We start from the raw sequence: 10,327 nt of genomic DNA, 5'->3' as shown, positions 1-10,327 counted from the left end.
CACGGCCACAGCCATTGTCGCTCGAAAGCGCTGGAGACGCTGTAGTACATATGCCAGGCCTGTAAGTGGCGCTGTAGTCTGCCACAAAAGCAGCGAAGAAGACTTCTCACAGAATCAGCCCTTGCAAAAACAGGGCTGGAAAAGAGCAAATAGAGCGAAATGAGGCATGGCTAAAATGCATGATCTGTTTGGTATTTTGAAAAAAAAACTTCACAGACATGTTTTATATAGGTATGGCCCAACAATATATTATTGAAATATAGCATGATAGGTCCACTTTAAATTAAACTTTCAGACGTTAAAATACAGTAATAGTATTGTTTATTTAAAAAAAAAAAACTGAGCCACTCCTAACAGTTAACTTCATATTTATTTTTGTCTAACGCATTTATTACACACATTTTCCCCTCTCATATTCACAGTGTGGATCAATTGAGACAGCGTGGTATCCAGAGAGCTGCAGAGACTTTGGGAGGAACCTCAGTGTGATGGATGTCCTGTCTGTGGGTTTGGCCGGAGAAGACTGAGGTGGAGCAGTCTTTCTCTGGGAGGAGGACCAGGCCGGATGAAGAAAACCACCAAACTGCATATGTGAGCCCATACTGGGCACAGCTGTCACAAACAAATGATGGTCCTGTTTGACTACACACTATTCAGTGTGCAGATCGTTGTGTTCACAATAAAAGTGTAGTTTCTTAGTGAATGTCTTGTATTGGTCTTTAATCTCATATCAGCTTTTCATTTTCTTCTTGCCCCTCGGAGAAAACTGTGTGGCAGTTGTGTCCTTCAGGTATGTCATTTCCTAACAGAAATGACAAGAAACATAAAACCTAATTATTGCAGAGCAAGTGTGTTATTTATGAAAGAGGTTTGTTTATTAAGCAGCTGTAGAAATTATATATTTTTTATTTTAATGTGTTTTTTAAATTCATCACATTGTACTACAAAGATAATCAGATTATGAATGAACAGTCTGCAGTTAATCAACATTAAAATATACGTTATTATTAAAATAATATTCAACTGTTATCAGAACTTAGTGTAAATGTAGTATCATGCTGTTCGGTTGTCTCACTGCAAGAACCATTTTTACCACGTCTTTTACAGACAATATGTAGACACAAATGGTAGCAATTCTCACAATGTAAAATAATAATTGCCTTAAATACATTGAAATGTGAAAGCTGACAAAAGAATCATGTTGCTTAGTAAAATCGAAATGTAACTTTTTACAAGCAAGGAACACTCAACTTCCCTGATGTCAGTATTTAGTCATGTTTAATGGAATGTATATCAGTGTATTATAGTTGTTACTTTATCTATTTAAACCAGAACATTTCTCGATTCTTTGTACAGTATGAAAGGGGTCTTTGTACCTTTGACTCCATGCTGAAGTTCACTGCCTTTAGGAATATAGGTCTGTCTCTCGTGTTCAGCATCCTCTGGTCTGTCTGCATCACCTGGAAACTTTAAACAAACAGATATATATATATGTAAAGTAACATGTGTTGGTCACAGACCTTTTTATATGCAAACATCATGTCATAATTTTTTTGTTATCCTTATAAAAAGTGCTGGATATCACAGCCCTTACTGTATCTTATCAGTTGGATTGTGTATTGTTGTATAGTTGGGGTCCTTTTAATTGTACTGTTATTTTGGAATCTTTTTTCATGAGACATTCAAATTAAATATTTGTCCTATGCCATATTCACATTCATTTGTAACACACACGTAAGGGTAAAAGACAAACATCTTTAACAAATGTAATGCAATGAATACGCTTAATTGTCACAAAAGCACACATAACGTCATATCTAATATTTAAACAAATCATTTCCTTGTCCCTAAAGCATTGACTGAGCCATTTTTCTGTTAAGCCCCATTCCCCCGCGGGCGGGGGAGAAACCACAATATCTGCAAGCAACAGTGTCTGAGGGCTTCTTAAGATTTAATAAACTATGAATGTTTCATATCCATGTAACGGGAAGAAACTCAGCTAACTGATGATATGAACCATTTTTAGCAAGAAAGACTAACGGTGAGCCTCTGAATTAGCCCTGAGCGAAAAAATGCTCACGCCGTTAGCACAGAACTCACTCGTAAAACCCTTATTACTTATCGTAAATGCAGCTTTAACCCAGCGATTAGCATCGTGAGATTACACAGATTCGATAGGTATCGGTATCATCACTCCATGATCAAAACTCGCGACATGAGAAACAAAAACAGACATCACAACACGTGGCATTAGGTAGCCAACACGGCAATATGTCTTACCTTTGTTGTTGTCTGATCAAAAGTTGTCTTCAATGGCATTAAAACGATAAAAACGCTGCTGAAGGTTAATCCATAGGTTAATCCAATGTGTCTCTGTCACTTTGAAATTATTTCTGATAATCCATCAGCAATAAACCTAGTTTTTAAGTTTTCAGATTTCAGAGCGGTTTCGCTTTGGGCAAACTGCGTGCGCATAGCTCTGACTTCTCAATGGTAACGTATGTGTATGTGGAAATTCCCCTTCGATTCTATTGGCTCTAACGGTTCAAAAGAGATGTCAATCATCAAAATCGACCAATGGGTTCCAGAGAAAAGGCAAATACGCCCATTTCCACCCAAATGACCCCAGAGGTGGAGTTTTCTTTGCTAAACCTCTCTAAAAAGGTCAAATGTCACTTGTTTTGCATCAATCTTGATACAGGGTACTTATTATATGTTGTACTTTGGATTCCTAAAGCTTTTAGTCTCCGATCCCATCATCCAAGGGTGATTTTCACTATCAGTAATAGTTTATTTTTGACGGACACAATCATTTACATTTTCTTACTATGTTCAATCTGAATTTTCTATAAAATAAAAAGATTTGGGTTCGTTTAATATGATGAACGTTAACCAGTAAGCTTCAATAATCAACTCCAGCTCAACAAACCATATTGCAATATCTACGTTAACGTTATTTCTGGAACCAACGGGAAATGTGAGATTCATATTTTTTAAATACACAGATCTTATAGTGAGGTTAATCTCATATACAGTACGCTGGTCTTCAACACTACTGTGACGCTAGCTGTCTTCATCGTCGAGCATAGCTAATTTAAATTAACAATAACAATGCATAAAGCTTCTGTGTGACGATTTTACCATCGTCACACAGAAGCCTTTTGTTCTACAGTATAATCCTTCTTACATTGTTTACACTTCTCTATTATGTACTTCTCTATTATAACTTGGATTCTACGGATAGCATCGTTAGCACAGATGTAGCTTAACTGAATAAAAACACCAGTAAGAAATTGAAATTGCATTCATGGACGGTCTGTTTTAACCGCAGAGCCATAAGATAAGTGCGATATTTCAATGAAGAATACTCCACCAGGCATCAACACAACAAACACGTCCGAGTTCAAGTTGTGTTCTCCGGATCAGCTGAGCCCCTGTAGCAGCCTGGAGCTAATGAAGCTAACGGGGCTAACAGAGCTAGCAGAGAGACCACTAGCAGTTTGATACTTCCGTTTCATTACAATGACTTCCGTTACAGCAAGAATCCCCCTCACACACATAGGTGAAACACATGCACATTCCCTACTGAGAACCTTTCAGTAAAATGTTTTCAGGAGTGTGTGTGTGAGGTTAATTTTCAGTTGTGTGTGTGTGTGTGAGGTTAATTTTCAGTAGTATGTGTGCGAGGTTTAATTTTCAGTTGTGTGTGTGTGAGAGGTGTTCAGTAGTGAATGTGAGAGTATTTCAGTAGTGTTTGTGCAAGGCCAGATGTTTTCAGTAGTGTGTGTGCGAGGTGAGTTAGAATTTAGGCCTACACGGCCCTTCATCAACTACAGTTGTTGTTCATTTATTGTCTATTTTATTCTATATTTCATTTTTCCATTTTTTTTAAACATATAATATTTTTTCCTTTTTTTCCTTTTTTATTTAATAATATATTTTCCTTTTTACATTTTATATATATTTCTTATATTTTTCTTGTTTGAGTTTACTAACACACATCATTTAAACCTTTATCCGTCAAACGATACATTCCAGTGGTGTGTGTGAGATTATTATTAAACCCTGTGTTTTTGCTCGGGCTCACACACAGTTTATAGTCATTCCTTCTGCTCCCATGTATGACACACACACACACACACACACACACACACACACACACACACACACACACACACACACACACACACACACACACACACACACACACACACACACACACAACAGAGATAGTTCCCACACTGAGCACACAAACACACTCTTACCATAATATGCATGCCGTGTTGTTCCTCCTCTCTGAGCTCAGAGCTTTGCATATTTTTGGTCTGGCTTGAAGGAAGGTACGACATCGAAATAATTACACACCGTTTCCAAATCCCGTCTTCTGTTGAATGTTGTTTTAAGTAATCTGCCCCAGATTCCTAAAAACTCTTTCCCAAGCAGGTATTTAACTTTAATTATGTCATCTTACTGCAACTTTTTTAACACTTGCATTACTTCTACTACTTCTGTACAGGTTATATTCATTAGGTTTCCCAACATGCTAAAATAAATACATTTTTAAAAACGATATAATGAATAAATAATGTTTTTACTAGGTTTCCAAACATTTTTAAATAATATTTAATAATTAAGAAAATAATAATGATGGCTATCCAATGAAGGCATATAAACCCCCCCTCTCAATATTAATAATAGTGATAAATATTGAAGAAAAATAAAATAAAAACAAGTAATAACTTTATTAGGTAATTTTCTAATAATATGTAATAATTCATAAAATATATATTTTGGCTATTGAATGGACAGACCCACATATTATAAGGATAATGAATAAGAAATAAATATGTGAAGCAAAAAACAACAAACGTATTCACTAAAATAAATACAATTTCATATTATACAGTGATTCTATGAGTTCCTGGCAACAGTGTATGCAGAAAGTGATATTTCTTGAAGTTTAAATACTGTTATAACAGAAATATAATAATAAACCACCAGACTCAGGGACAGTTTCATCCCACAGGCCATAAGACTGTTAAACACCTGAACTTTTGAAAGAACATCCATAACATTCATCTGTTGCAACTTATTTATCTAATATATCATATTCCAATTCCTTGTATATAGACTCTCCTTGCACTATTTCTATTCTATTTTATTGTATTTACTTGCACTATTTTATCTGTTTTATTGTGTTGCTCTGTTGGAGGAGCCTGGGACCTCAGATTTTCATTGATATATCTACACTGTAGTACAAATGACAATAAAAGCCTTGAATCTTGAATTGAATCTGTGTGTGTGTGTGTGTGTGTGTGTGTGTGTGTGTGTGTGTGTGTGTGTGTGTGTGTGTGTGTGTGTGTGTGTGTGTGTGTGTGTGTGTGTGTGTGTGTGTGCAGCTGGGCAGTCCCCAGCAGAAGCCCAAGCGTCTGCGGGTGTTAGCGGATGTTTCCGGCAGCATTTACCGCTTCAACGGAGTGGACAGACGGCTGGAGCGCTCCATGGAGGCCGTGTGCATGGTGATGGAGGGGCTGGAGAACTACGAGCACAAGTTCAAGGTGAGACCATCACTACTAACACCATGACAGAAACACCTGCTGAATGAAGGAGATGTTACTGAAGATACAACAGTATGATCTCCACCCTTACCTTAAAGGTCCCATGTCATGGCGATTTCTACTGATCATAATTCCATTGTTGAGGTCTACTAAAATAAATGTATATTGTTCAATGTTCCAAACTCACATTGGTTTCTCATACAGCATCTCTGTATAGTATGTGTATTCACTCTCTGTCCTAAACGGCTTGTTGGAGCTCCTGCCCCCCCCCCCCCTCCCTGTGAGCCCAGTGGCCGTCTGCGAGACAGCGAGACACCGCGAAACTCAGCCTGGGCACACACACACACCCGCAGCCTGGCTGGGAGTTTGTGTGTGTGCCCAGGCTGAGTTCCGCGATGTCTCGCTGTCTCGCCGACCCCACACCAGTGAGCCAGCTCACAGTGTACTGTCCCGCTCCTCGCAGCAGCGAGCCTCGCAACGTCCCGCCGAGTGTGTGTGTGTGAGGAAGTCCGGATTGGTCAAAACGTAACGGCTCCGTGGACGTAACGTAACGGCACTATACCCGAAATACGTCACAGAACCCAAGAAGTAAACAATGTAAAAAGAGAAATCTCCAACGAGGCGTTCTGGGGCAGCATAGACAGGTCTTTTCTGTGTTAGAGTTTTACTCGCTACAGGGTGTACTTTGAGGGTTTGTGACTCTGCAGACCGGTTACATGCATAAAAAGTTACATAACACACAAGGGGACGGGTAATAACCAGAAAAGCATGACATGGGACCTTTAACGGATTGAGGAGTGAAATAGAGAAGGAGTAGGAGAGGGTATAGATAGAATAGATAGAGGAATGAGTGAGTGTAAAAGAGATGAAGGGAGGCAGACTTGCTGGCCCCTTAGTGACACTCAACCTAATACTGATCACATACCAGTGCCTCACACACACACACACACACACACACACACACACACACACACACACACACACACACACACGCCGCATATATATATTTAAGTGCAGCTGATCACATGTCAGTGGATCCGCTTCCTATTGCATAACACTCTTTACATAAAAGTGCATCTGATAAACCATGAGACTTGGTGTGTGTGCAATGTGCAATCTCTCAGTGTGTGTGTGTGTGTGTGTGTGTGTGTGTGTGTGTGTGTGTGTGTGTGTGTGTGTGTGTGTGTGTGTGTGTGTGTGTGTGTGTGTGTGTGTGTGTGTGTGTGTGTGGGTGTGGGTGTGGGTGGGTGTGAGGGTGTGATGGTTGTCAGTCAAACAAACTATCTATTCAGGGTTTCTATTTCAAACAGCGCAGCAAATGAAGATGGCACGATGGAAGAATATTTCAAAATGTTTAGTTCCCTGTCTTCTAATCATAGCCATCCAGCATAAACATTTGAGAACAAAAAACTCTACTACTAGTAAAAACTTTTGAGCAATTATGTATATAAGTAAATTCAATTTCTCTTTTGATTTTGTCCCTAATGCATGTAAAAAACCTTACATTCAAAAATGTATCCGTATATATCATCCAAAAGGCTGAATCTGACATTTTGAAACAAAACGTTCTTACCCGGCAACAGCGATATGATTGGATGAGACACACAGACGCACACCACAGTCAATCTTTCCTTATTAGAAATAGCCCTGAAGGTCTGCAGGAGGCATGTCTGCTCTCAACACATTCACCCTGCTGCAGTGTGTGTAGTGTGTGCAGAGTGTGTGTGTAGTGTGTGTAGTGTGTTACGACGTGACGTTTCTGCACACCTTCAGCTTTACACTTCTCTACACATGCTATTCCTGGTGTCGATATAAGAGGGGGTTACACAAAGTTGTGCAACAATTAAATGTTGTTGTTGTTGCCACTTATGTTCATGTGTTACGATACATGTAACCTTAGTACTGTCTTTATTGATGTGTCTCTTACTTAAAGTGTTTTTTACTCTACGCAGGTCCTTTTTAAAGTGTACTTCTTAAAGGTCCCATGTCATGGCCATTTACACTGATCATAATTACATTGTTGAGGTATACTAAAATAGATTTATACTGTGCAATTTTCCAAACTCACATTGGTTTCGCATACAGCATCTCTGTCAAGTATGTGTATTCAGCAGTATTCACTCTCTCCACTAAACGGCTCGTTGGAGCTCTTGCCCCCCCCTCCCTGTGAGCCCAGTGTGCTCCGATTGGTCAGCTCGGCCACTCTGTTCTGATTAGTCAACCACCAGAGAGGCTCCGCCCATGTCTAACAGTGCTTTTTTCGGCTCGCTGTGAGCGGAACATCAGTCTTATAATGGCGTCGGTACAGCCGTATATTTTATACGCTAACTAACCGAACTGTACCTACAACTGTTGTTATAGAAGAGTAAGTTATTTTTACCTGTAATAAACTACTACTGTTTGATGAGAAATCAAATCATGGTTTGCTATATATGAATGATATGTTATAGGAGCAAATAATTCAGGGAAGAAAGGATACTAAGTATTTCCATCAAACTTTATTTTTAGAAATGTACAAAATGAACATGTGTAAATATACATATATACACTGTATATCATCCATTCCTCCCCTTACCTTGTCTATCGCAGCTTTGCAAGCTGCTGCCGGGGCTTTTTAGGACGAGGCATCAGAGTGGTCGTCCCGTGTGTGTGTTGTCCGCCAGATACGCCAGGAGTTTCCTGATCTGGCTGGACGAAATCAAATGCAAATCACAAAATATTAGAGAAACTTAGTTGTTTTAGATTTGTTAGTAGTAGTTGTGGTAGGAGTGTGTATCTATCTAATCGATCTATCTAATCAACACAGTTAGCTTGCCAGCTAATATGCTAACCTACGTTTGCTAGTTGTTCAGTGTAATATGCCAATCTACTATGAACAACAGCTAGTCTAGGCTAGCAAGAACATGTTTACAATTGCAATCTTCAAATCAAATCAAATCAAATCAAATCAAGGTTTATTTATAAAGCACATTTAAAAGCGATTTTTTGGTCGGGCCAAAGTGCTGTACATGTAATAACTACAATCACATAAAAACACATTTCTATAATCACAATAAAAGACAATAAATTACAACAGATATTTAAAAAGAAAACACAGGGAAAAGTCAGGAGTCGTGCTCCGCTCTGACTAAAAGGCCAGGGAGAAAAAGTGAGTCTTAAGAGTAGATTTAAAAACCCCTAGGGTCTGGGCCGACCTCACATGGAGGGGCAGAGTGTTCCAGAGCCTAGGGCCAGCTGCTGCGAAGGCTCGGTGCCCTCGGGTTTTGAGCCTGGTCTTGGGCACTATCAGCAGCAGCTGGTCAGCAGACCTTAAAGCTCTGGCTGGGGTGTAGCGCTGGAGGAGTTCAGCTATATAGGCCGGAGCCAGCCCATTTAATGCTTTAAAAACAATTAAAAGGAGTTTAAAATCAATTCGGAACCGAACTGGAAGCCAGTGTAGTGAGGCCAGAATTGGGGTGATGTGGTCACGCTTTTTGTGGCCAGTGAGTAGACGTGTAGCTGCGTTCTGGACTAGCTGCAGGCGTTTAATTGACGCCTGGTCCATACCCACGTACAGAGCGTTGCAGTTGTCCAGTCTTGAGGTAACAAAGGCATTAATAACCCTTTCCAGGTCCTCAACATCCTTAAACATCATAAATACACAAACAACAATGAATACTTACAGGTTGTGTACCCGAATCTCCCGCTGGTCCAAACAAAGTAGGAACAGCATCGCTCTTCAGTGCCCTACGCTGTACATATCCGGCATACCCCAGGTCAACGCCTTCGCCATCTTCATCGGATCCCTCGGAGATCAGGCCGAAAGGTGAGGAGGGGGAAAGAGGAGATGAGGTTGTGGGTAAAGTAGAGGGTGAAAATTAGGAAGGCTAATGAGGAAGTGTGAAGAATTAGTGATAGGGTCAAAAGCCAAATAAGATAATGATTACAGCAATAGGAAGAGAGGAGAGAGGAGAGGGGGAAAGAGGTGAAGAAGAAAGGTGAGGAGGGGGAGACGGGGTTGGTGGACTTAGGTAGAGGGTAAAAATAAGTTAAAGGCAAGTTTACTGTAATAGCAGATATGAATGGCTATTTAATTTGAATTAAAAATAGGCAGCAGCAAAAATAAGTCTTCAAATAAGCACAGAAGGAAATAATCAGTGATAGGGTTAAAATAAAAATAAAATATAATTTTTTTATCCATATTCGGATAATGATGACAGGATGTGGAATAAAAACTAAAGGAAAGGGAGAATAAGTAGTAAATGAAAGAGGCCAAGAAGACTGGACTAATGCTGTTTCTCATTTCGAGTATATCTGTACTTACATTTTCTGTTTTGAGTGCATCCAATTTCGTATCTGGCTAAATGAGCTATAATGACCTGGATGCTGCGCTCATAACGGCCCCTCATGTTTCACTTCTTCCACTAAAATAATTGTATCTGGAAAACACAAAACTATCTAAAATACAAAAGTTGTACATGTGTTTCATTCACTTTTTAATAGACATACTGCCTCGAAGAAAAATGCCACTGTTAATTTGATATGGTTAACCGCAAACTATACCGTTGCTAACTAGCTAGCTATCAAGCTAACAGCGGCGATTGTCACAGCAGCCATGTGCAATTTGAGATATCGGTACACGGTCGAAAAGCATATAATGCACAAGTTTTCACAGTGTACGAATTGACACACAGAGTACAGTAAGTGACAAGGAGATGGAGTCCATGCAGAGACCTCAAACTGACCAGGATTTAAGTGAGTTAAGTTAAGGGGTTCTGCTAAAGTTACAC

This window comes from Trematomus bernacchii, unplaced genomic scaffold (genome assembly GCF_902827165.1).
Source record: "Trematomus bernacchii unplaced genomic scaffold, fTreBer1.1, whole genome shotgun sequence".
Classification (NCBI taxonomy): Eukaryota; Metazoa; Chordata; class Actinopteri; order Perciformes; family Nototheniidae; genus Trematomus; species Trematomus bernacchii.
This window is presented reverse-complemented; position numbering follows the sequence as displayed.